This window comes from Ctenopharyngodon idella, chromosome 13 (genome assembly GCF_019924925.1).
Source record: "Ctenopharyngodon idella isolate HZGC_01 chromosome 13, HZGC01, whole genome shotgun sequence".
Lineage (NCBI taxonomy): Eukaryota > Metazoa > Chordata > Actinopteri > Cypriniformes > Xenocyprididae > Ctenopharyngodon > Ctenopharyngodon idella.
The window spans coordinates 12,084,750-12,110,986 of record NC_067232.1 but is presented as its reverse complement, the minus strand read 5'-3'; the positions used below and the strand labels follow the sequence as shown (position 1 = coordinate 12,110,986).

The window sequence follows — 26,237 nt, the reverse complement described above, 5'->3', positions numbered from 1 at the left end:
TATATATATATATCACGTTGAGATCGACTGCATTTCTAAGAAACAGATTCACCATAGTAGCTTAACGAGAAACTGTTGAAAAGATGTAATATTTGGTAATCCTAAAAAGAAAATCATCAAAATTTATAGTTACTGTACTGTTTAAAATCATAATACATTAATATGGTATCTCCTAAAAATATAAATAATTTTCCCACTTGGACTACGGAATATGCTTCAAGTCAAAATGAAGTCTTTTTCGTTTACGTATGTTTACGTGATACACAAATACAGTGTATCTAAACGTTACATCGATTGACGTTCTTTTTTAAACTGAGTCGATCGGTTGCATGTGGAACACGTGTTGCAGGCAGAACAACAACAACAACTTGACATTTAGGAGTCAAAATCAAGTGAGTAAATTATCTTCTTCTATTATTGTGATCATTGTTTAATGTGTCTACAGGGAACGTCAGTCTCTGAGCATCTCACTCATTAGTTTTAAACTTCGCGACATATTGTTTCCTGCGAGTACAAACATTCAGAAAGTAAATTGCTTATGAGTGATTACTGTCTTTCATTACTGTTCCCACGGGAGCTGCTAATGGAGCCCAGATGGCAAGTAAAGCCACTTTAAGAAGAAAGAGAAATCAGTGACATAAGCCTATGTACATACATTTCCCTTTTTGTCCTAAAAAGAAACTGAAATGTAGAGTTAATTTATAGATTTGTGGTTACAGTAAATGGTGATCTTTAGAATCTTTTCATTACCACTAATGAACATATACCTGTTCTAGACCCTTTTAAAATTAGTATAACTTACTGTCAGCCTTTGAAATAACCTAGTGTCATTGAGTGTAATGCCTGACTTTCCAAGTCAACTTGGTCAATTAACGCAAGAGTGCAATAGTGATCTGTTAGCTGTATGGATTAAAAGTCAAGGAACTTTTTTGAGGAATTGCTTTTGGTCTAATCACATAACACAAACCTTGAACAGGAGAATTCTTAGAGAATTGACATGACAAGGCAAAGCTGATCGACACACTAAACTATGCCTTTATAGTCTGGCTGGAAATGTTATGAAGTTACTAGCACAGCAATTAGAATGCTTGCGTTGTAAATGAAAAATTCAGTGACTCCTGTGACAGTGATGTATTCTACATTGATCATCCTCTGTAATTTTGACTTGCTAATTAATCAACTTTATTTATGCGGTTAGGGAAAAAAATCCTAATGAGCAAAATGCCTCAGCAATCCAGACGCGCTCAATCATATAAACTTTTAGAAATATGCTAAATATGTACATACTTTTACCCATTTTTAAAACCAGTGTAGTCTTGTGGAGAACTACAGAAAGGATATTAACCAGCTTTTCATTAAAGGGTTAGTTCACCCAAAAATGAAAATTCTGTTATTAATTACTCACCCTCATGTCGTTCCACACCCGTAAGACTTTCGTTCATCTTTGAAACACAAATGAAGATATTTTTAATGAAATATGAGATCTTTCTGTCCCTCCATTGACAGTCCACGCAACTACCACATTGACGCTTCAAAAAGTTCATAGTAAAACTAATCCATATGAATTGAGCGTTTTAGTCCAAATTTTCTAAAGAGACACGATCATTTTATATGATGAACAGATTTAATTTAGGCTTTTATTTACATAAACGTTCATCAACGCACACATCAGTTGTGGTAAATGGAAGCTTAAGCATGTTTGCTTGACATGTGAGAACCATTGAGGTTCATTCTCGTGTGTTTGAGCTTCTGCAAGTACCAATGAGGTTTGTTCTCGACTTGTGCATCAATGCAAGTACGGCTGAGCTTCTGTTTATGTTTATGTATTTTATGTGAAAAATAAAATAAAAGCCTAAATTCAATCTGTTTATCATATAAAATGATTTGAGTCTCTTCAGAAAATTTGGACTAAACCACGCGATTCATATGGATTAGTTTTACGATCTCTTTATGAACTTCTTGAAGTGTCAAAGTGGTAGTTGCGTGGACTGTCAATGGAGGGACAGAAATCTCTCAGATTTCATTAAAATATCTTCATTTGTGTTCTGAAGATGAACAAAAGTCTTAATAATTTAGAACGACATGAGGGTGAGTAAATAATGACATCATTTACATTTTTGGGTGAACTAACCCTTTACGATGACTGCTTCCACAAAGTAAACTGATAGTCTTTTATTTAGCGATTACATAGCAAGAGTGTTGAATTCAACTGTCCACGCACAAGATGACAGAGCAGTTTATCTTAGTTTACTTTAGCAGTGTAAATTTGTAGAACTTTTTTCTCCCTCGTAATGTATACATTTCCATTTCCATTAATGTTTTGATTGTTTGTCACTGTACTTTGTGTAATATTAACAAAATAAAAAAAAGATTCAACTAGGCAACACTACTGCATCTTTCTCTGAATTAGTTTTAACAACATCCCTTGAATTAGTGATAACAATTACATTTGCCAAAAAGGAACATGACAAATACCTCTTCAATTATGAGGATGAGTGTGATTATTTTCTTGTTTTATTTCTAGTTTACTAAATCAATGAATTAGTAATCTTATTTGAATGTTTGAAATGCAATATGCTAAGTGTGACAGTAAATTGGTTAGCAGTTTTGACATGAATTAACTCGTATGTTGTATAACATTGTTTATGTTGTTATACACTGTTCCTTTCAACTATCACTTTTGCGTACAGTTTCAAATACAGCTGATGAGGGAATGACCGTAAATTTGGCACCTTTTCTGACTACTGTAATCCATCCAATTTTCCTCCTTTAAATAGTAATGGAAACTTTTAATAGTGAATGCTTTCTTTTATATTTTTGTCCATTTTTTTTGTATAGAACTTGCATCCGGTTACATAGCTCTAATCTAGGAGTGATCACTGGACAGACTTGACTTCTCAGCTTTGGGTAAGACTTGCAAATAACTTAATGGCTTAGCACAAATTTACTCCACAAAATTATTAAAATAGATTTTAAGAACTTAAATCACTTAAATTCATTGGACCCCTAAATGGCCCCACCATTCATTGCAATGTACTCCAGACCTATATATGTATATATATATATATATATATATATATATATATATATATATATATATATATATATGTATATGTATATATATATATATATATATATATATATATGTATATGTATATATATATATATATATATGTATATGTATGTATATATATATATATATATATATATATATATATGTATATATATATATATATGTATATATATATATATATATATATATATATATGTATGTATGTATGTATATATATATATATATATATATATATATATATATATATATATATATATATATATGTATATATATATATGTATATATATATATATATATGTACATACATATATATATACATATATATGCACACCCTCAACCCCAAGGATCTTTGCATTGGTCAGCCCACCATATTTTATGCAGTTTCTCTTGTGTTCATTTGCATTTTTATGCAAGGTTACACACAGGGGCTCGATTACCACAGTGAATAGATTAAGGAAACTATCAATCACGTCTCTTGTCGGACACAATGAATCAGGCACACCACTTACCTTAAAACTGGAGGTGTGGACGGAGTACTATCTTTTTGGGTACAGGATGACCCTAGTTATGATCAAGCAAATGTCTTGCAAGGTTATGCTTTTGAGTGAACTTTTAGAAGTTATTATGAATATCAAGTTTTAAAACACAGATGTTGGAGAAACTGATGGCATTGCACTAAATTAAACATTTTTATGCTGTGTGTTCTCTATTTCTTGCTTTACAGACGCTCTAGATTTGTCAACTTACAGAATAGAGAAGCTATGCTTCTCAGTATAAGAAAACTGCATTACTTTCTGGGGTGAGAAAGGCTTAAAACTTCAGGCTAATGATAACAAATGACAGCTAATGAGTTGTCCAAACATAACAAATGAAAAGAATTAAAGGCTTAGAAGCACCACAGTTTCATTAAAATGCAATAAGGAAAGGAAAGATTAGGTTTATGGATGAGTGAGGATTTTTATTGTGTAGGTTTGGTTTGAAAATGGAAATTCACAAACAAGGGCAGAGTCATGTTTGGTTAGCTGATGGGATGTGATAAGCACCTATGCAATTTAGCCTACTTCTGCATACGGGGATACACGTACACAGTTTGGCCTGCAAATTTTACAATAATCTTGTGTGATTCAGGAAGTCTCGCTGCTTCAGTGTTTCTTTTTCATGGTTTTTAGACATCGTTTTTTCCCCACAAAGTCTTTGCGCTCGACATTGAGCACAATATCATTTATCTTTATGATTGTATTCCTTGAGTAGCAGTTTTCTTAACAATAATCAATATTGAAGTCGCCATTGGCCAAAGCGACCAGAAGAGCACAGCTGTATGAAGAAGGGGGAGGTGAGGGAATTCTTCCACTGAATTGACCTTGTCAGTGTAACAGTGCTGTTTGAGTTTGGCCCTGAGCATTCAAACACGCTCTCAATCACCTCTGGAACCCAGCAGTCCACACTTGGCTGCAGTAGTAGCCCTTCGCTATGATCTCAATTTGTATGTTGTCTCGGGCTGTTACGACTTGACATTGTAAAATGAATGGATTGATCTATCGTTTGAGTTTATCTCCTTCCTAGAGGCAGGATAACTTGTTTTTGAGACTTGTGTGAAGAATAAATAATTAGAATGAAACACCACAAAATGTCGCCAGGCGTCTGATTTTGTGGCGGGTTAAACTAATTACCAGGAATAATTTAAAGAACGGCTTGAATGAGGATGATGATGCTTTTATTATTGGTCTGTATTATCAGATATTGCTTTTTTAATCCTCTTACCCTAACAGGCAAATTATTTTCTTGTTTTTGAATAATTTAGTTAGACTCATGCTCAGTACAGTAGATTATTATTCAGTTTTGCTCTATTTGTTCGATTTGCATAAATTGAATTTACATTGATGTATTTTGTATGTTTTTCACATTGCTGGGCCCGGCTCATTTGTGTAATTTTGTTTTTATTCCACGGCAGCTCTACAAACCATATAGTCTCTGCCGAAACACTGTCTTAACTCTTGACTGCATTACATCTGTTAATGAGCTCGCATATTCGGAATGCCGCCGTGAATTACTTTGCATGTTTTTAAAATGCCCGGCACAGAGTGGGTGCTGTGTGCTACCCATCTTCCTGCAGTCTCCCATAGGGAGTGGAGAATTACACTTATGTTTACTGCAGAAAAGGAGGCGTGCTCACAATTAGATTGCAATAGAGAGCCCAGCAGTCCACTAGACTTCATGCCAGGATTTACAGAATGAATACATTCAGCCATCACACAAAGTCAAAAGGGGCTTCATTGTGAGGGCTGGTTTGTAGCTCAGTGTTGATGGTTCAACATTGGATCGCTCATAATGGTGTAGGATTACTATTCATAATCCTATGGTTAGATACACCCATTTGAAGGTTTAAAGGGATAGTTCACTCAAAAATTAAAATTCTGGCATTATTTACTCAACCTTATGATGATATTTTAAAGAATGTTTCAGCAGTTTTTGTCCATTCAGGGAAAGAGAATGGGGTCCAAAACTTTCAAGCTCCAAAAAAATTAATCCATATGACTCCATATATTTAAAAAAATGTACTCAAAAACATTGAAAACATTGATAAACGCAGGCATACATACACTGCATCAAATATGGAGATATAAAAGCTTATGATGTTTGGTCACATGATGTGCGAGAACTGAGTTTTGATGATAATTGACGTTTCTTGTTGTGTTATTTGATGTATTCTGTGAATGTGTGTGTTGATCATTATTTTGGTTTGATTAGAAAGTGAAAGTGAAAGTGAAGTGAAAGTGACACTTTAGAAGACGTAAAATTAATTAATTTCACTACCGTGATGTCCTTTTTTAAGCTTGAAAGTTTTAGACTCCATTGCAGTGTTATTTTAGTATTATTTATATACTATTATAGTATTTAATGGTATTTTAAACAATGTATTATGTTTATATTTTAAGTTTAAATGTGTTCATTAGGTTTTTTTTTTGTAATTTTAGTACTTCAACTTATTTCAGGTAGTTGCCAAGGCAACCTTTCTTTATTTTTTTTAAGTTATTTTAATATTTATACTATATTTCAATTACCAAAATGTACTTTTTTTTTAAGTGTTTTAGTTGTTAACAGTTAGTTAACACTAGCAACACTGCCCTGTTGGCTTTCATTGTACGGACAAAAACAGATGAACATTTTTCAAAATATCTTCTTTTGCGTTCCACAGAAAAAAGAAAGTCATATGAGTTTGGAATGAAATGGTGAGTAAATAATGACAGAATTTTCTTTTTTGGGGTATTCCTTTAAGAGTTCTATGGATGTAAGTTAACATCTGAGTTTTGAGAGAAATGCACATGTATGTTTTTGTGTGTGTGGGTGTGAGGATGAGAGAGGCAATATCAGCAGTCACTAAATCATCCTGTAATCAGCTCTCTGTGCGGATCCATCCATGCATGTTGAGAGCGGAGTCTTAGTGTGGCCTGCCTGTGAACGCAAGTCCCCCCCTCCCGTAGCCGACCCCATCTGTAGCCCATCTCCTTCTGCATTATCTGGAACCTATAAAACTCCTGAGCGGCACAAAAGAGTTAATGATTCCTTTTGTTTTGTGGCGGGGGGGACGGCGCACGGGCAAATGACAACAACAGATCCATCAAACTTAGCGGCGCTGGGCATATCAGCACTTTCTCTTCACCGCTGAAGTGCACATATTGCGCGCTGCCCCTCCCCCAGGAGTGGCAAGCGGACCGAGGGGACAGGGCAGCCCTTCGGTGGCCAGCCAGGACTTGATAAATGACTGGAGCAAACTTCCCTGTCGCCAGCCGGAGAGGAGCCCCCCTGCAGTGAGCTACATCATCCTAACAGCATTATTCTTTGTATGCTGTTTGTCGATAAAGCCACCCCCCCATGATTGGCGTGGTAACATGGGCAGGTTAATTGGAAGGCTGAACTGTGAAATGGCACGGGAAGTGCACAGATATTGTCCCCACACCATAACATATGAAGAGTGTGTATCTGTCTATCGATTACATGCTGGGTTCACGGCACCACCGTGAGCCACAGATGATTGGAGATGGGTGATAAATGCATGCGGGGACAAATGTATGGACACTGGCGCCATGAAGGCAGGCACTAGTCAGAACTTAGTTGGAGCTTTTGTCATACGTACTTTTGTTCTATGTTTACATACACTGTAAACCCTAACACTTTTATGAGTATTTATCACTTTCTTTTTCTTTCGAGTTCACAGAACTGATATATTTCATGTAAACTGAACTGTTTAATTGTTTTGAGTTTTATGAACTCATTTCTTTTAATTTAGACAAACTAAAGTTTAACTGAAACTGTTTCTATTTCCCAGAATGCTTTGCCCATTGCACTCGAAAGGGAGAGTAAATGTTAAAATTAAGTGATATATAATGTTTTATTTTGTGCAAGATTAATGTTAAGTGTGAGATTTAGTAGCGATTAATGTTTTGTTATGCAAATTTAGAAGGGTTTCTGGTAATGTGGGTTTTTGGAGAATTATCATCATGTTGACAAGTGGCGCATGCGGCTTGCTTTGAGAACAGGTATATTAAATGTTTTATATTGCTGTACTCATTCAGCAAGTGCAATACATGCTAGCAAATTAGCAATTTTCTGAATTAGCTTGTTATAGCTAATTTTTCACTAATAAAAATGTTTATGTTGAGATTAAGTGATAATTTTAAGTTAAATGTATAGAAAGTTAGTTTACTCAAATATTTCAATTTAATAACAAGTACAAAATAAAAATCTGCCAGTTCTGCTTACTTGAACTTTAAATTTCTTAACTTAAAAATTTTGATGTTACCGATTGCCTCAATTTTTTTTTTTTTGAGTTTTGACAACTTTTTTGGGTTTACAGTGTAGACTTAAAGGGATAATTCACTCAAAATGAAAATTCTGTCATCATTTACTCCAATTCATGATCTCCAAACCTTTATGACTTGCTTTCTTCTGCTTTTTTCCAAAAGCAACATGAAAATAGCATATACATCTTGTGCATGTGATTCTAATTGACAAACATGCTGGCATTTATGTTGTTTTTCACTGAAAAACTTGATATGGGGGCAAGATTAACTTACCATCACATATACCCTGAACTCTAGGTTGATTAACCGAAACCTCGCTTACTCAAGGTATGCAGGTTCCAAAACCATGGTGTGGTGTAAGTTCAATCAACATGGAGTATGATACACAGAGTTAACGGTGACCACACAAAGACATTCTCAACCGTGCGCCTTGCAATCATTTTTTAATCTTATCTTTTAATCCTTAATCAGTTTTTTTTTATTACTGTGAACAAGAATTATATTGTTTGTCTGATGCTCATTATAAATTAAAAAAGTGTCTGTGCTTGCGAAGATGGCTGTATAAGTGTATTTTTTATGTTTAGCCATTTTTCTACTATATTTGGTGAGATGTAAATACATTATATAGACAACATCCCATTGCAAAAAAAAAAAAAAAAAAAAATCCTTTGAGTACAGATCCACAATGTGTGAGATGAGAATAAAATAAATAAATTAGAGTAAAATAAACATTGCTTTCCAGAGCAGGTTATGTTCAGAGAATAAGTTGCTATAGCTGCTTACCCTGAAAGTTACCTCAGGTTTTGGAACCAAAAGTTGAGGTTATCTGCTTACTCTAAACTTACACAGGTGAGTCACTTAACCTGCTTTCTAGAAATACCCCCTGCCCTCAGTTCTACTTAGTGAAAAGTATGGATGACTGATTCATGAATGAATCCTTCATTTAAGTCAGGTCTTTTAGATCAGTAATAGTTAATTTGATTAAAAAAAGCTTGTTTGAATGATTTGTTCACAAATTGAACTGATTCGGTTCTGGAGTTCAACTCACTGGCTCAAACGATCTGGCCCAATGATAACAGCTCACTGGATTGAAAGATTATCAGTGAATAATGAATAAAATTTTTGTCTTTGTTTTTTTTTTTTTACATACTGTAGAACTTTTATGTGGCTCCATAAGACTAATATGTAGAATAGAATATAGTGCACAAGTAGTACTTTTATGATACATAAATGATACTTTTATGGTGCTTTTGCATTATTTTTGAAGTTCCAGTACCCATTCATTGTAACTTGAATTATAAAAATTGCCAATTTTACCAAACTAAACACTGATTATTGTTATTTTTCTTTTTGCCTATAATTATAATTTTACATAATTTATTTTAAAAATCTTTTCTGTTTTTATACTCATTTTATATACAGTCAAACCAAAATTTAATCAGACACCCTCACCTTTTATTCAGACACAGTTTATTCACTATAGTTTAAAAAAAATGGTAATAAAATATGACAAGATCCCAGAGTTAAACTGTGTCAGAAAAAAATAATCTTAATTATGTCAGAAAACACTTAAGCAAAACATGGTCAGGTCAAAGTGTCTGAATAATTTTTGGTTCCAAATTTTTATAATTTTACTGGTAGTCCACTGTATGAAGAATTTTTGGGTATAATATGTCACGGTTTACTTTATTTTGCTATCCTCACTTACATAAATGAAATATAGTGTCCTGCACCCACTAGTAAAAATATATCAAAAATATCAAAAATGTCCGAATAATTTTTGGTTTGACTGTATTTATGAGACAACTATAATACTTTGAGAAATTAAAAATGACAAATTTCTCCTTCTGTCTTTCACAGACGAAAGTAAGCCAGTGTCAAATGATGATATAATTTTTATTTTTGCGTGAATTGTTTCTTTAAAACGAGTTTCTGAAACACATTTTTTGACTCTCAGAGACAATTTATCACAAGATCTGTTGTATGTGGACAGTGCTGAAAATGCATTTTCCCAAGGGCTTAACTGCATTTCAGAGCAGCACTAGTGTCAAAGAGGCATGGCAATGTTTTGTGTCTGGACTCTTACCTGTAGCAGCTCTCTTTAGACAGTGATCCTTTGCTTCAGGAGGCCTTTTGATCAGAGGGCCATGCCTAACATCAGATGGAGGACACTTGATACCAGACAGAGGAGGTAATATAACACAGCGTCCTCCTCTAGAACTTTTGCTCCCTGTCTTGCGTGTCTGGCCACCCTGCTCCCTGATGCTATCAGCAAGAGAGAAAGACTGACAGTAGCCCGGTGCCAAAGGACAGGACATAGGCTTTTTACAAAGCTTGACAGGGGTCAGGTATTTAGTTGCTGTGCTTTTTTTCCCTTGAGAATTTCCCAGCGAAGGCGCAATATAAATTCGATAGCCTACACATGCAAGTCATTTGGCTTGTGCTTGTGTGTTCGTTCATCTAAACATTTGTGTGTAGCTACTGTATGTTTCCATGTGTCTGGCTGATCAGGTTTGTTTGTTTTCCTTCCTTAACATGTCTATCTGTTACCCAAGTTATCTCTCTACGCATAAATGAAGCATTACGTGGTCAAAGTGCAAGCATCTCGGCAGTGTGTTACTTCAATTACCTTCCCATCATTCCAGGTAGCACCATGATTCATTGTTTGGGTATCAAGACTTTCATTAGTTTGATTCCTTAGTCTAGATATATAGCTTATTAATTCTGAAATTAATTGCAAACGCGAAGTGACATTTTACAAGAAATGTTTAGCATAGCATGAATTATTACTTCGCTAAATTTGATGCAAGGCAGTTGGGTCTGTAGCTGTGACTCCAGAGGTTTTTTTTTTTGGGCTAATAGCATGAGGCATTCATTCCTCTTTTTATGTGTTTGGTCACAAGAATTAAACTTATAGGTTGTATTCTTAAATAGAGGCCTAAAGGCATTTTTTTAAGGTTGTGACCAAATTATGTCATTGAAAATGAATTATTAACCCAATGTAACCTGCTGTGTTTTGATTTATACACAAATTTCTAAGGCCTAAATGATGAAAAACATGATGAAAACTTTGCGGATGAAAAACCTGTTTTACACAATCGGTCCTCAGTATCATTCTAAAAATGTCCAACTTTAGATTGTGGTACAAAAGTCTTTTTGCACTGAAAACTTTACTGATTTTTATAAAGTAAGCATTAGAATACATTTAATATTAATATATCAAGATGAACACTTCCTGGACTGAAGAAACGTAGGTTTACTTAATTATCCATACATTATTTTTTAGCAAAATCATGTTAATGTTAATGTATCAAATATGGTACATGAGGCTTTTGAGGAGTGTTTATTTCTGTGTCTCTCAATCATCATTGTATTGCATTGCATTATATGCTTTGCTCCCCACAATGAAATGTACAGAGCTTTGATCATAAAACTAAGCATTGAAATATCATCTTACTAAGATATATTGTTGGGAGATATAGAGTTAAAATGGACTTTTATATACATTTTATGTAAGTAGTGTATAAAATCTCATTGATTAACATTACAAATTCATCTTACTTTTTGATATAAATATCAGCAACTGCACCAAATTGCTTATTTTTTCTCAATTTGGGCCTCAAATTGAGATTTTTTTTTTTTCCTCCTCAAGTGTGAGCACCATACTCTCCCTATACCAGACTATATATAAGAGGCATAAAAGCCTGACGCATCAAACATGCACTAAAAAAAACCCAACAAAAAACCATTTGCAAGATTTTGCCTGAAGGTTGAATATACAGTTCCACAATTAACAAAAAAAAAAAAAAAAAAAGAAGAAAAAAGAATATTTTTAATTGTCAGGCTTTACAGGGTTTATATTATATCATTTAGAATTATATATAATTCTATATATTTTAGACATATATATATATATATTTTTTTCTCTTTTTTTCTATATATATATATATATATTTTCTATATATTTTAATTCTCTCTCTTTCTTTATATATAAAGAGATAAAATGTACATTAATTAAGTGACGTTAATATGGCTTTTTGGTTGCATTTGAAGGATAAAGCATTCTGAAATAGACCGGGTATATGGTTGATGGGCTCTACAGTCTGTGCCACACACTTTTCAAATATTTTTTTGATGTTCACAGTGGGACAACAGATGAGTTGCTTTGACTTTCAGATCAATGTTGTTGATGCAACTTCTGTCATCTTTCACTTTAGTACATAGTCAGATATCGTCAGCAGGACAACAATCAAAGCATCTTGCAGTAGCCTCGAGATCCATGAGTCCGCTTCACCTCCCATGGTCTGCTTGTGTGAATGGGTGGAAGGCCCCAGCAGGCAGTGTTCTGGCCGCCTCCGTGCTTCCTGGGCCTCCTGGGGCTGGGTGAGTCTGCCTCCTCTCTGGGTGGATGGGAGGATAAGACCGTCCCTCGCTGCACAGTGCTGGGGTCCAGATTGCTATACTGGGACAGTCTGGAGGTGGGCTATGGCACTCCAATTCATCTCCTGCTGTAGCTCAGCGACGAAAGCGCCTAGTGCCCACTTCTCATCTGTGGGAGCACTCAGGAAGATGGATTGGTTGGCCGGACCATCAGAGGAGGCAAAGCGTGTGGCTAAGAGCCTATGTAGCACGTGGCTGCTCTCATATGCAAGTTTGATGAAAGACATTCACAAACAGAGTCTGGGGAGCTTCTTCTGTATCAGATGTCTCAAAGTGGCGTACACTTTAGAGCAGGCGAAAGTATGAAAGCGGCACACGCTGGCATGGGCCATTCATCACTCGCTTTTCACTTTTATGGTGTACTTTGAATACGATGTTCAACGATGGCTTTCACTAGGTTCGAAATTAAGATGCTTCCTTAAGTCTGTTTCGGTGCCTTAGCACGTTCCACCTTGCTCGAGCCGCTGCTCATAATTACATGGGCATGTCCAGAAAGACAGACTAAATTACACACAGATATAAGATGAGGTGCTATCGGTAATATTCTTATGATGTTCCTATTAATCAGCTTGGCTGGTTTTTATCACAGTCCGCCCTGCCCACCGCTGGCCAGGCAATAATCAGAAATACATAAAGAAATTCTCGTGGAGCCAGGACCCAGCTTTGTCTTATTATGGAATAAACCTTGTGGAAAATATCGGTTCATCCCCAGAAGCGGCTACAAATTGGTCCTGCGTGACACGCTTGGAATTTCCGCCGCATTCCATGACCTAAAACAAAAATGACATGAACATTGACAAATTTGACAAAGAAATTTGTGCAAAAAACAACCTCTATTTGGTCAGCCAAGCAGCAAATATGTCGGATGATATGCTTTATTAAGCAATCCATTTTTCAGCAATAGCGGTGCCATCTGCAAAGGTTAGCGTGCATCAGGCTACAGAAATTTCATCTACCTCTCTGGGCCTCGGCAAACACTCCGGCACATTTTTCATGTACATACAATTTTGGATGCAAATAGAATACTTGATGAAAGGGATGACCTTCTGAAGTGACTCCTTGGCAGTAAGGTAGGACGGAACAGGCAGCAGGAACAGAATGAGTTACTGCCCTGGCTGATCCAGCAGCACTGTAATATATGACTACTGTTCACACACAGAGTGAAAGCTCACCCCCACCCCACTCTGCTACATCTCGTTTTGCTGTGCCTGGATAAAGAAACTTGGCAGAACTTAAAGGTGATATTCTTCCAATTTTGCCTTTAAGGCCCACTGAAAGTTTTTATGTGGCCTTTTTAAGGTCTTTTAACCTATGACACTGTAAATAAATATACATTGTATATTGTCTATTTAAAAACACTGAAAATAAAATGTATATAAATGTAAGGGGTGTAACGGTACACATAAATGACGGTTCGGTACGTACCTCGGTATTGAAATCATGGTTCGGTACGGATTTGGTACAGCAGGAGGGAGAAAACTAAACATAAGATTGCTTTTTTTTTTCTTTTTTATTAAACAGTGGTTTACTTAACAAATTGTGTCTCTGTCTTTAAATAAATTCAATTATAACAATTACAATTTTTTAAGGTTAAAAAAATCTGCTAAAAAATCTCTGCTAATGCTACAAACTATACAGGGAGCACTTACTTGCATATTACTATAATATTAAAGGTTACAAATTAATTAACAACAGAGCCCAAATTATTAAATTATTTGCTATTTATTTTTTTAGATATAATAATCAACGCTCTGTTTCACCTTCGATGTTAAAATGTAGCCTATTCATTTACACAGTGGCGGTCATAACTTGTTTTCATGACAGATTTATTTAAACATAGGCCTACATTAAACCATATACATTAAATCAAGACAGGTTAAGTAAAATATAATAAATATATAGGCTAATATAATGCATATATGTAGCAAAAGAGTTAATTTCTAATTAGCGAACTAACAAGCTGTGGACACTGGATGGCATTTCTGAGGTAAATGCTACTGTTTACAAGCTGTTTCATTGATGTCTTTCCACGGTTGAAACACTTATTGAGCAATTACACGAGATACGTTTCAGTAAGTTGTACTGTATCTTTCAACATACCTTCAGATGTTCATTTAGGCTATGTTTATTGTGTAACTACTAGTATTAAAGAAGAAAAGATGATCGCATTCACTCACGCTTGCCTCCGCTTCAAAACGCCATTTATTGTGTGAATTTCATGATTAAATGGACAGAATTTGAGGGATGAGACTTTGTTTCTTATCGAAAGTAAAAAAACACATAGGTTATTGCGATTATTTGGGGTTTAATGGTTGTTAAAAGTGGTTAATGGGTTACAACTCTGCGTTTATCGGTACCCGTGTACCGAACCGAAAGACACGTACTGAAAATTTTCGGTACGAATACGTGTACCGTTACACATGTATTCAAACGAATATATTAATTGTATACAATGTAGTGTACAATAATTAACGGACATAATGTATTCGGCCTAGGAAAACTTACATCTTCACCCTTTATTTGAATAATATTAAAAAAAAATGTTAAAGATTTTGTAAGCATATTGCATAGTTGAATCAATTGTTTTATTTGTGATAACGCAATGAAATATGCCAAATTGTGCGGACATTATGAACACAAAATGAAAAGTTAGTTAATGGCCTTACATCACCAAGTGCAATGCAAACATTAATGTATGCTATTTCCTGTGAGATTTTGTTTTTCTATGCATTTTTTCAGTAAAATAAAGTCTGTAGCTGTAGTTTGCCTTTTTTAACAAATAATTTTGTCAGATAAATACCTAAACCAAGTTTAGTGTTGTGTTCTTCTCTCATATTTAAAATATTAAAAAAAATCTAAATTATTTTCCTCATATTTTGGCGGAACTTCAAGGGTGATTTCCCTCCGGACATCACTTTAGGCCACTACTGTATGTACTGCATGCATAGCAAATGTACACGTTTGTGTATTACACTTCTATGAAATTTCTAGAAACATTTCTAGAAATAGACCGCAGAAATAATCTCAGGTCTTGCAGAAGATATCTCAACGTCTGTTCTGCTCAAACACCAAGAGTCTTCAAATTAAAGTCTGGTATTGCAATAGTATTATAATCTAACTCTTCTTTCTAAAACTAAATTCATTTTAGACCTACTGTATATCACCAAATGGTAGTTATTTTTTCTTCAAGAGAAACGTCTGAGACAAAGCTGATGCCGTACTTATATTAACTTAACTGGGCTATATGGGCTATATAAAAGAGACAGAAAAAAATAAAATAAGAATCTGCCACAACTAAAATATTTCTATCCTTAAATTTGTTACTGAATCTAAGTGCAGTTTTTTTGTCACCAATGATTGTGTCACCATGTAAGCAATGTTCTCGCTCTGTCTTTGTTGTCTGAGGTTTAACAAATGGACAGTCAGACAGCTAGTGTTCCACTTACTCAGAGATGTTGGTCTCATCTGTATTGTGGCTGGCAGCACAGTCATCTTCATTCTCTTTGTCCTTACTGAGGAAGGTGATCTATCAGACCACAGACATCATGGTGAATCTAGCTGGCCTCTGCCTTCTCCCATTTGAATTGAGCACACAGTGTTTTAGTGCTCTGCAAGCGTTCCTCTAACCAGGACAGGATTGAGAATGAGTGAGCTGTCCTTGGCTTGTATTACTGTCCCAATATGATTGAGTTTCTTTGCTGGAATTGAAGAAAGGATGAAAATTGAGGACTTGACTTTCTAAGCCATGTGTTTCAGTAGGAATCAGTAATCTCATTTCCATCTAGGTCATTTTACCCCTTTTTTATATTATGAGTAGTGAACTGTTTCATTAAAACTTTTTATGGAGGATTTTAAGCTGACGCTACGAATAAGATTAGCTTCCAAATGTGTAGTCTCATCTACCCTGAGCGCAAAACACTTAGGATCTCATTTTATTACAACAATTTCATTATTGTTTCTGTTGTCGTAATTTAAGATGTCTATGTGCATATTTAAAATATAGTTAAGACACGCTAACCTCCAATCGAATTTGAATGTTGGGTATTTTAGTATTGATCAAGAATGTGTTTTTATTTGTGTTCCCCAACAGAGCAAGTTCTAGCAGTCTGACTCTTGAGGGGGGAGGATCACAGTGCGATAATTCGACTGACTAAGAAGTTCCTGCTTCAATGACTTTGTCCCACGGAGGGACGCGACTTCCAGACCCCTCAGATTGATTGTTTACTTGGGAGCTGAGGGAGAAGAGCATCTAGTTGTTTCCCAAGGTGAGCGTTTTTCCAAACACCTGCTGTTAAATAAGCGGGGCAGACCTCTGGCCGCTGCTCTCCGGCCAGGGGAATACACCGGCTTTGTCTCCGTGATGAAGAACTAGAGCTATTTATCCACCCCCCATCCACTGGATATGTCACCAGCGAGGTGCTTAGGCTTGAGTGTTATATATAGACTTCCTCAGCCTCTAAATAGAAATGAAATGGGATTGCCAGTGTTTTTGTTGGGCCAACATCGGAGGGAAAAAAAATTAGAGATCCGTTCCTTGTGTATTTCATCACCTGCAAAGCCAATGAGGGAGAGCGCTGTGTGCCCGGCGACTGCAAACTGCGCCCAGGTTACTGCACGCTACAGTAGCCAAGAATGTGTGGTTCTGTAGATGATTAAATCAATACAATTTTGACAAGACATGTAGGAACATGCCTCTTTATTTTACGCAGTTCCTTCCCCACCGTCAGGGGGCATTTATCACCCAACCCCGGCGCCGTCATCTAATGGAGATTGTTCTTTAGTCTGCGCTTGATCGAGAGGCAGGATTATGATGCATGTCGATAGTTTGCCGAGATATTGACACAGGGACAAAGAGCACAGCCTGCAGCCGCTAGCCCGTCTATTCCCAACACGCGGCGACATACGCACACAGTCATCACGGAAGTATCCCCCGTGGATGATTCCCATTGATATCCCATTGATGAATCGGCCCAAGCGACTGGGTGACTGGAGGCGGTCGTTAAGACCCCCGCAAACTCATTCAGCTAGCGATTAACTCCGCGAACGTCTGCCACGTTTCTCATCTTTATTTACCCTGGCCGTTTTCTCCCTGTCCTCCCACACGACTCTCGAACACATCCTCGGGACCTTTATCGTGGGCTTCTCACAAAGGGTTAATGATAAAAGACAGAACGTGAGCAAAAGAACGCAGAGGGATAATGAATATGAAAAAGGGGGGCTGCATTGGAAAGAGGAATGAGATGGGGGGGAGCTAATGACAGGTGTAGCTGTAAATTCTTCATTCTGCATGGGCTGATGGGAAGCGCTCGGCTGTGCGCTCGCCTGTGACTTTACAACTAATCCTGTTTGTAAGTTATTATTTATCTTCAGCAAACTTTGTCAAACTTGGGCTTTGATTTTTTTTTTTTTTTTTCTCCTCCCTCCTCCGATTTCCCTCTTGTGGCTCGCTCTCGCACATGCTCCCCACATAATTTATGACTGCCTCTGGTCCTCATGACAGATTATTAAAAGTAGAATTAGTTTTTTGCGCTGGATTTTTCCACTGGGAATTGGGAAGGCAGTCCTCTCAGAGGAAGGTCTCTTACGAGGTCTCCATTACTAATAGAAGTTTTTTCCCTTTTTTTGATGGGGGTGAGAAGACTAATGATTTGAATTTACTGTAGCAGGCGTCACGTGGTTGGAAAAGCATCAGCAGACGAGACAAGAGGTTAAGTTCTTCCCCGTAGAGAGCTTTATTGGATTGTTTAGCAGCAGAAGGATAATGTTTTTGTCAGAGAATGCTGGAGAGCGCTAGTCTGGCTACGGAGAAAAGAAAGATGAAGAGACCGAAAAAAGACAGAGTGAGAGCCAGATATGGAGAGACAGAAAAGAGCTTCTCTCTTATGTGGGTGGTTTAGAGATAGAGGGACACGGAGACAAAGTGGAACCGAGACAACATTGTTTTATGTAATGCAACTGGACAAACTCGACAAACTGCGAGTTGGAGATTTCCAAATGCGATCTATTTGCTCTTTTGTTCTTTTATTCTTTCTGTCATGCGCTCACATGCAAAAAAAAGAAATTCAGGATAGATGGGCACACATGCACACGCGCACACACACACACACACACACACACACACACACACACACACAAAGTGCTATTTCCATTCACCTGATGGCCGTTTGGAGCTTGTTCTCCCAGCATGCTACTGCAGCATGGGAACCAGAGGGGAGTCACAGCACAGCTGAGAGCCTCGGCTTAATCTTATGCATCATTAAGCACTCAGCGGCAAGCCAGCGCTGTTCATATACATCATCCACGCTTAATAAACATAATGATGACATAAGATGTAATTCTAGATGAATTTTCATTTTATAGGGAAATGGAGAATTCCTGTAGAAAGGAAAAGAAAGAAAAAAGTAAATTATCAGGGAAGTACAAAATAAATGATGTTTTTTTCAGCAAGATGAATAGCGGTGTTTGGGGCTTTAGAGCGGGAGAGGAGAGAGAGTGTGATGCAGGAAGGGGATGAAGGGGCAGTGGAGGTGACTGGGAAAGGGGGGCACCGGCCATTTGTACGTTTTAATCGTGGGAGTCTGATAGACAGGCTGAGGGAGTCGGAGTGGGACTCATCCATCATGCGCACTGAAAATCAGTAGTATGAGAGGTAGTGTTTCAGCCCGGGTCGCCTTACAGGGGAGGAAATAGAATTCTGATGAAAGTGTGAGGGGAGAGTGGCCTTAAACACTTGCCGGGGCAGCCGGGGTCACCGAAAGGCAGAGGAGACCTGAGATTACCGTATGTGTCGCCCAGCCCGGACCCATCTCTTGTAGCACAGCAACGAGCGGCACCCATGAATTAATGCAAAGAGGAGGGAGATGAATCGCCTTTTGAAATTAGTGAGCACTTTGAATTCCGACGGAGTGGGCCGGGCAAACTACTTCCCCTCTATCAGTGACTCTTGACACGGGTAGATAAAGGCGCAGAACGAGCATCTACAAATCAAAGCGTAATTACGACTGCTGGCATCCCATAAACGCTTTAGTCAAGATGGCCGCTCGGAGCTGTGCGCTGTTTGTACAGCTGTGTGAGCCCAAGCTTCAGTTGCGGCAGAGTCAGAATGCCAGCAAGTGCACAGTTGCATGTCTGCCAAAAGGCTGAGGAAGTGGAATGCTCTGCTTCTGTCTAATGACTAACTAGAGCAGTTCAGCCCCAATGCTGTGAAACATACAATAGCACAGTTAGTTTGCCTATTTCTCTCTGGTAATCAAGGTGTCTTTTATCTAACATTCATTCTTTATTCATTTATTTTGCTTATATTGACATCTTAAAATATAAAGCATATAGCATAAAGCATGTAAAATATATTTATATATAAATGTTTATATAAGCTGTATATATATATATATATATAAGTATTTGAATGGGTATTTTATAATGTACATTGTATAAAAATAGAAAAAAATGAATAGTGAATATATACTGTGTGTATATATAAGCAATTAAATTGACATATTTTGTAACATACATTGTATAATAGATTTATTCTATAATAATTATTATTTATTCTGTGAATATTATTCTGTGAATATAAAGTATACTGTGTGAATATATACTTTGTGTTCACATATACTGTTCAAAAGTTTTGGGTCAGAAAGATTTTTTTAAAGAAGTGAATACTTTTATTTAACAAGGAGGCATTAATTTGATCAAAAGTGACAGTAAAGACATTTATAATGTTTAAATGTATACAAGATTTCTGTGTCAAATGCTGTTCTAAAGAAACCTGAAAATATTATTAAGCACCACAACTGTTTTTAACATTAATAATAAAAAGAAATGCTTCTTGAGTGCAAAATCAGCATATATGATTTCTGAAGGATCATGTGACACTGAAGACTGGAGTAATGGCTGCTAAAAATGCAGATTTGCCATCACAGGACTACATTACATTTTAAAATATATTACATTTTAAGCAGTCATTTTAAATTGTAATCATTTTTAACAATTTTACTGTCTTTAATGTATTTTTGATTTAAAAAAAATGCAGCGTTAGTGATCATAAGAGACTTCTTTGGAATGCATTAAAAAAATCTTACCGACCCCTAACTTTTGCTTGGTAGTAAATGGATATATTTTATATGTACATTGGATAAAAAATACTACTTATAATGTTAAAATTACTAAAAAGTAATTTAAAAAGTAATGAAATTACAATTATTGTGTGTATATATACGTTTTAACATTTTAACATAAAAATCGTGGCGCAATTGCGAGTAGAGAAAATGAACACTGTTTAGCACTCCTCTGTAGTGCCAGGACATGTCCCAGTAAACTTGCTGCCAATGTTCTACTGGATCTTTTCCCAGAATGCAAGTCCTTGTTAATATGGGCATACAGTGTTCTCAGAATGTATGAATTCATGAGTTACATAAATCATACAAGTGCAAAAAAACAAACAAACGGTGAACAAATATCAAACATTCCATGTAATAGGCTAGCTAACATCTTCCCCTCAACCACCCAAACAGTTATACTGCAATTCAATTGATTTAGAGCATTCGTTTAAAAATAATGGAATCAGAATTATTCTGAACTATGTTTAAGAATGTAAGTCTTTCATGGTTCTAAGGTGATGTCATTACATGTAGCACCTGTTATGAAACATCCTGTCAGAATCTAATCTTCCATTGACCTTGTACCTCCTTTATGTTGTGCTAATGTCTGTGCTTTTGATGTATTCTTGCTCTCATGAAGTATAGAGCTGTTCCTGGCACCACTGGCATATTGTATCTTGTTTCTCCAACTATTAAAAGTGTCAGCGGTTGTCTTCTGTTGCTTTTATATGCTGTTATTAACGACACAATGCTAACCGCCCAGAGTGTACATCTAATTAAAACCTCCAAACAGTTATAGCAAGGAATGAATCCAAAAGATAGGATATAATCATAGCAAATAATGTGTTTTTTTCCACTGCCTTTGGAGGTTGGGTTGTAATGGGCTATCTGTATTCATACTGTGGGTTGTGAACCCACTCAATGATTGTTATAGAGCGCTGTAAAAGTTGAGTTCCTGCGGCAGCTTTTATTATTACCAGCTCTCTTATTTTAAAGCCTCTTTTAATTTATTACAGATTGTTTATTTGAGATTAAGGTTAACTTATTGAAACCTCCTACGACTAAACTTTGTAACTGTAGTCCGCATCTGTCTACCAATCAATTAGCATGGCGCTAGCAATGCTAACGCAATGGGTTTGTTTATAGGGAATGCTTGAACTGATAAAATGTGTAACTTGAATGCAACGAATGTCACTTTGCTGGTGCAGATCTCTTCATAGGTTCACAAAAAAATTGAGAGCTGTGTATATATTGTGATTTAGATGACAGTCTGTAGGGTGGTATATATGTATCTTTCTGCCGTAATGCATTTTTGTCTGGTTGGCCGGGGTCTCCGCAGTTCCCCCCTTTCATTCCTGCCCTTTGACACAGTCATCTCCCAGAACCCAAGCCTGCTGGCCTGCATTCAAGCCCCCTGTCTTAACCTGAAGAATTATGTGTGCAGATAATTAGCTCTTATAGGTACACTTTCCATTTCTTCACTTCACTAAGCACATCATCTTCCTTCCCTCTTTATTGTTTGCTTTGCTTTGTCAGATCGATGTCTTGCTACTGCGTAAGTAGCAGTCATATCTAAAGCAACATAAATCACAACAAGGTTCCCTGTCGCACCAGTCACCGCGCGCTCCGTCTAGGAGCGTGGTAGGGAGCGTCTTTTTTCGCCGTGGATCTCGGATGCGGGTATGACTGCGCTCAGCCTTTCGATGTCTGTTTGTGTGGCGCTGTGCTCACTGGTCTTTTGCCATGTAAAATGGAATGTGATTACACAGAGCTTCGCTTTGGCTTTCAGAGGCTGTCAGAACATCAGGCATTTGTGTCAGATCCCTCTCCGCCCATCCCATAATATCCTCCTGCTCCCTTTGAGTCGGGGGCAGACTGTTGAGGGGGAACTTATCAGATTATCCCCTATCAGGTGCCTTGGTGGGGAGCGGGGAGCGGGTGGGCAGCATTTCTCCTGCCATTACTGCCAGCCCTGTGATCATGCCCCGCTAATGAATGCGCAAATGCAAATAGCCCTTCCCTGTAAAAGTTGACATTGTCTCCTGTGATAAATTTTCTGCTGAGGTAAGAGACAATTTAGAGTGGAATTACAAGCAGGCTCTTTGTCACTCTTCGGGTCCATTTACATCCGTAATTAGCTGTAATTCCACTGCACCCATTAGAGAGAGAGAAAGAGAGAGAGTCACCACTGAAACAGATAAGCAGTAAAAAGGGGCGAGAGAGAGGAAAAGAGAAGCGCCAGATCTCTTGATGCTTTGCACAGCGCCGTCAGCTGGTGATTTATATGCACCCCTACGCGCTTGTCGCCACGCCAATGGGTGTAAACATTGATTAGGAGCAGGAAATGAGGCACACACTTTGTCCTCTGTGTCAGGGTCTTTGGGTCGAGGAAGAGGAAGGCTCATGGTCTTAATGTGTACAGTCCTCAACACCTGAGCGCATTTTAGAGGGTGGCGTTAGATACGCCTCTCAAGCATTACCCAAACAAACACATGACATTGTGCCACAGCGCTGCTTGAGTGACAAGCTCAGACTTGTCATTGAGTATCTTTCAGACCTGTGACACTCACGCACACGGGAGTCATAGTGCATGATTTTCCTGTGTGAGGATGATGTGCATCAGCCGGCAAAACAAATGTGGATTGATGGAAAGCTTCGAATGAGACGCACCAATGATTGTTTTGTTTTATTTTTTTGAGCACATCTATGAGTGCTGCCCGCCACGGGAGGCAAATTAATGCAGGACTATGACCTCAGTGCGTTTACCTTGTATTTTCCCCTGCGGTGCACAAGAGGCCAAATAATCCTCAAAAAGGTCAAGGCGCACGTCTCCTTCCCTACTTCTTCATCCTTGTCTAATGAAAGTGTTTCCTGTGTTTGTATGACATCTATCTGAGCCAATCCCCCAAATCCTGTCATAAAGCTTAAGTGTTTGCTGAACCTCCTGGCCAGATTTCACATAATCCATTAGTAGCAAAGAAATGTTTTTCTTAGTGAACTTAGTAAACAGAAGTGTTGGGGAAGCTGCTTTGAAACGGTAGCTTGCCAAGCTAAGTAGTTAAACTACAGCCAAGCTACTTTTTAAAAAAAAGTAATTAGCTACAAGCTAAAAACAAAAAGTAGCTTGAAGTTATTAAGGGAGTAATATATCTTTTTTAAAATAAAAAATATCCAATTATATAATTTATAAATTAATCAACTGTACTTCTGCAGGCACAAAAACAATACACCGGTTTGAGTGAAATAGCCTAGCTTATCTTAAAGTGACAGCATCCAACTAGATCTAAATTCAACAAAAAAAAATTTGAATAACCGAGTCGAAAATATAGTAAATTGAGTATAAAAGGGAGTCGAAATGGCAAATTATTTTTAATTGTTCATTTACATGAACCACCTTGAATGAAAAGTTTCCAACGCAACATACAGTATGAGAGTGAACCATGTATGATGAACCGATTCAATAGAATGATGTGGACGTTCCAATGATTCACTTGAGAGAGAGAGTACCGTTCAGGATTAACTGATTCACTAGAATGAATCACAGATTATTATAATTAATCTGAATTTCCAGCTCTTCATATGAGAGCAAGAGAGAGAGAGAGAGAGAGGAACATTTAAGATGAACTGATTCACTAGAATGAATTGGACTTTTCAATGTGGGTCGTTGAGGTGAGCGCATATGATTATTAATTCAAACATTAGAATCAACAATTGTTTTTTAACCGCTGGGGAGCAACTAAATCAGAATATACGGTGAATGTAAACATTAATGTGCGCTGTGGTTGATGATCAAAATGTAAAAATACAATGACCATTTATTGACATTATATGAGTAATATATTGATGTAGTATATTAGTATTTTTGGTTGTGTATCGTTTGTACCTCGGTCGCAGATAAAAAATATCGGTTACACTTATTTTAAGGTGATGTAGTTACATTGTACTTAGAGTATAGGTATAGGTCTGCTATAGGTCGTTTTTTCAAGCACCTTATTACGACCTATATTTACGTTTTAAAGTCATGCGCCCTCTAGTGGGCGTAAAAATAATGACAGTGTCGTGTTATGTCTGTTGTCATGAAATTACTTTTGATCGTCGTTGCCAATCAAATTGCGTGTTCGTTTAAATGCAATGTGTGGACTTTTTACACGGTCCCTTACCCGCCATTTGTCCTATTTCCATTTAGCAAAACTCATTTTTTTATTAACGACTACACCTACCCCAACCCTAAATCTACCCTTAGTGATTTATAGTGCATATACACTTTATGAGCACATGCGTTCCCTGGGATCAAACCCACGATCACATGATCACGTGATTGCATATTGTTGTATATTGCAATACTCTACCAATTGAGCTACGCGAAACCCGAATGATGCAGATAAAAGGGTGCAATGCATTAAAATGAAAGTGTCCTGTTGTCGATAGGGGCGCAACTTTAGTAAACACTCCTATGCGTTGTATTTCAGGGAAGTGACAAAAGGGCGTTATATGGGCCTATTAGTTGGAGGACATGTTGCGTACTTAAGTAAGTATTACTGAGTAATGTTAATTAACTACATGTACTTACTATAGAGTTACAGTTAGGGTTAGGGTTTGGTTTAGGGTTAGTTACTTGTAATTATCCATAATTTACTGTTATTGCTATAGTAAGTACATGTAGTAACTGTCACCTTAAAATAAAGTTACCAAAATATTTTATCATAAAATCAAATATTGTATTATGAAATCCATCAACACCATTCTAGCATTTCATAAATACTGTAGTACATGTCCCCCATTAAAAAACATCAATAGTCTTTACCTGCAGTAGGCCTTCAGAGCGTGTTGCACAAGCTGCATTCGCAATAAAGAGCTTCCTCATCGCTGCCACACGAACAATAGAAGACATTTGCGAGTTTTGTTTGATAGACTGTTGGTAAATATCAGCGCTATTTTTGTTTTCTGTTTTACAAAGTATCCTGAATCATATAAATAAACGATTCAGGGTATGAGTGATCTGTCTGAATGAATCAGACTGAATCGCAAACTATTTCATACCTTTTTGCAAACCCATTTGACCTATTAGATGTGATCTATTCATTCGTGAATTGCTAGATTCTGAACAGCTGATAAAAAAACAAAATTGATTGCTAAAATATTAAGGAAAATGATTATCAAGTTATTTCCACCATTAGACAAGGATTTATCAGTAATATTTTACAGGTTCTCGTTTAGTAAAATGTTCCTGGTTAACTTGATAAGCTACTTTAAAACAGCTGGATTATGCTCACAATACTGAAAGTGTTGTTAGGTTAGTAGTGTCGCAACATTTGGTTACTCTCCAACACTGGTAAACAACAACCATTTTTTTCCTGTCCCATTAATGATCTCTTAAACAGCGTCCTTTCATTGACCATTTATTTGACCTCCAGTTGAGAGCTGTACCTGAGTGCTTTTGTAATGTCATCTTCCAGTGAGCTTTAATGAGGCTCATTGTGATGTCTAATTGTCTAGCAGACATTTAACACATCAAATATCATTTGCTTGGATTCATTAACTATAATGAAGGAATCCACACTATATTCGCCATTTAAAACATCACGTATGTCCAGCTCTGCTTTGTTGATGCCAGCAGTTCCCCCCTCTCTCTCTTTTCTCTAGTGCTGTTTCATTCCCTATGTACCTTCTGGTCTGTTACCCTGGTGCTGTAAAACATAGATGCCTGAATTGTGCATTAGGGCACCATGATTACATCCATCAATCATGTCAGAGAATTTGGAAATGATGGTTTAATGTACCTTTTTAACTACATGTAACTTTGTTGCTGCCTCTGTACATATT

At 36.9% G+C, this 26,237-nt stretch overlaps 1 protein-coding gene across 2 annotated transcripts in view; it reads left to right on the top strand.

Moving 5' to 3' along the window:
- Window positions 1-250: 250 nt before the first annotated feature.
- Window positions 251-26,237, top strand: part of cdhr1a (cadherin-related family member 1a) — a 131,961-nt gene continuing 105,974 nt past the window's right edge. The window contains exons 1-3 of one of the 2 annotated variants that reach the window (XM_051917865.1): window positions 251-392; window positions 2,839-2,907; window positions 16,406-16,580. The gene's annotated coding sequence lies outside the window, so the exon portion shown is untranslated. The remainder of the gene's footprint in view (window positions 393-2,838; window positions 2,908-16,405; window positions 16,581-26,237) is intronic. The other variant, XM_051917866.1, reaches the window with a different exon arrangement.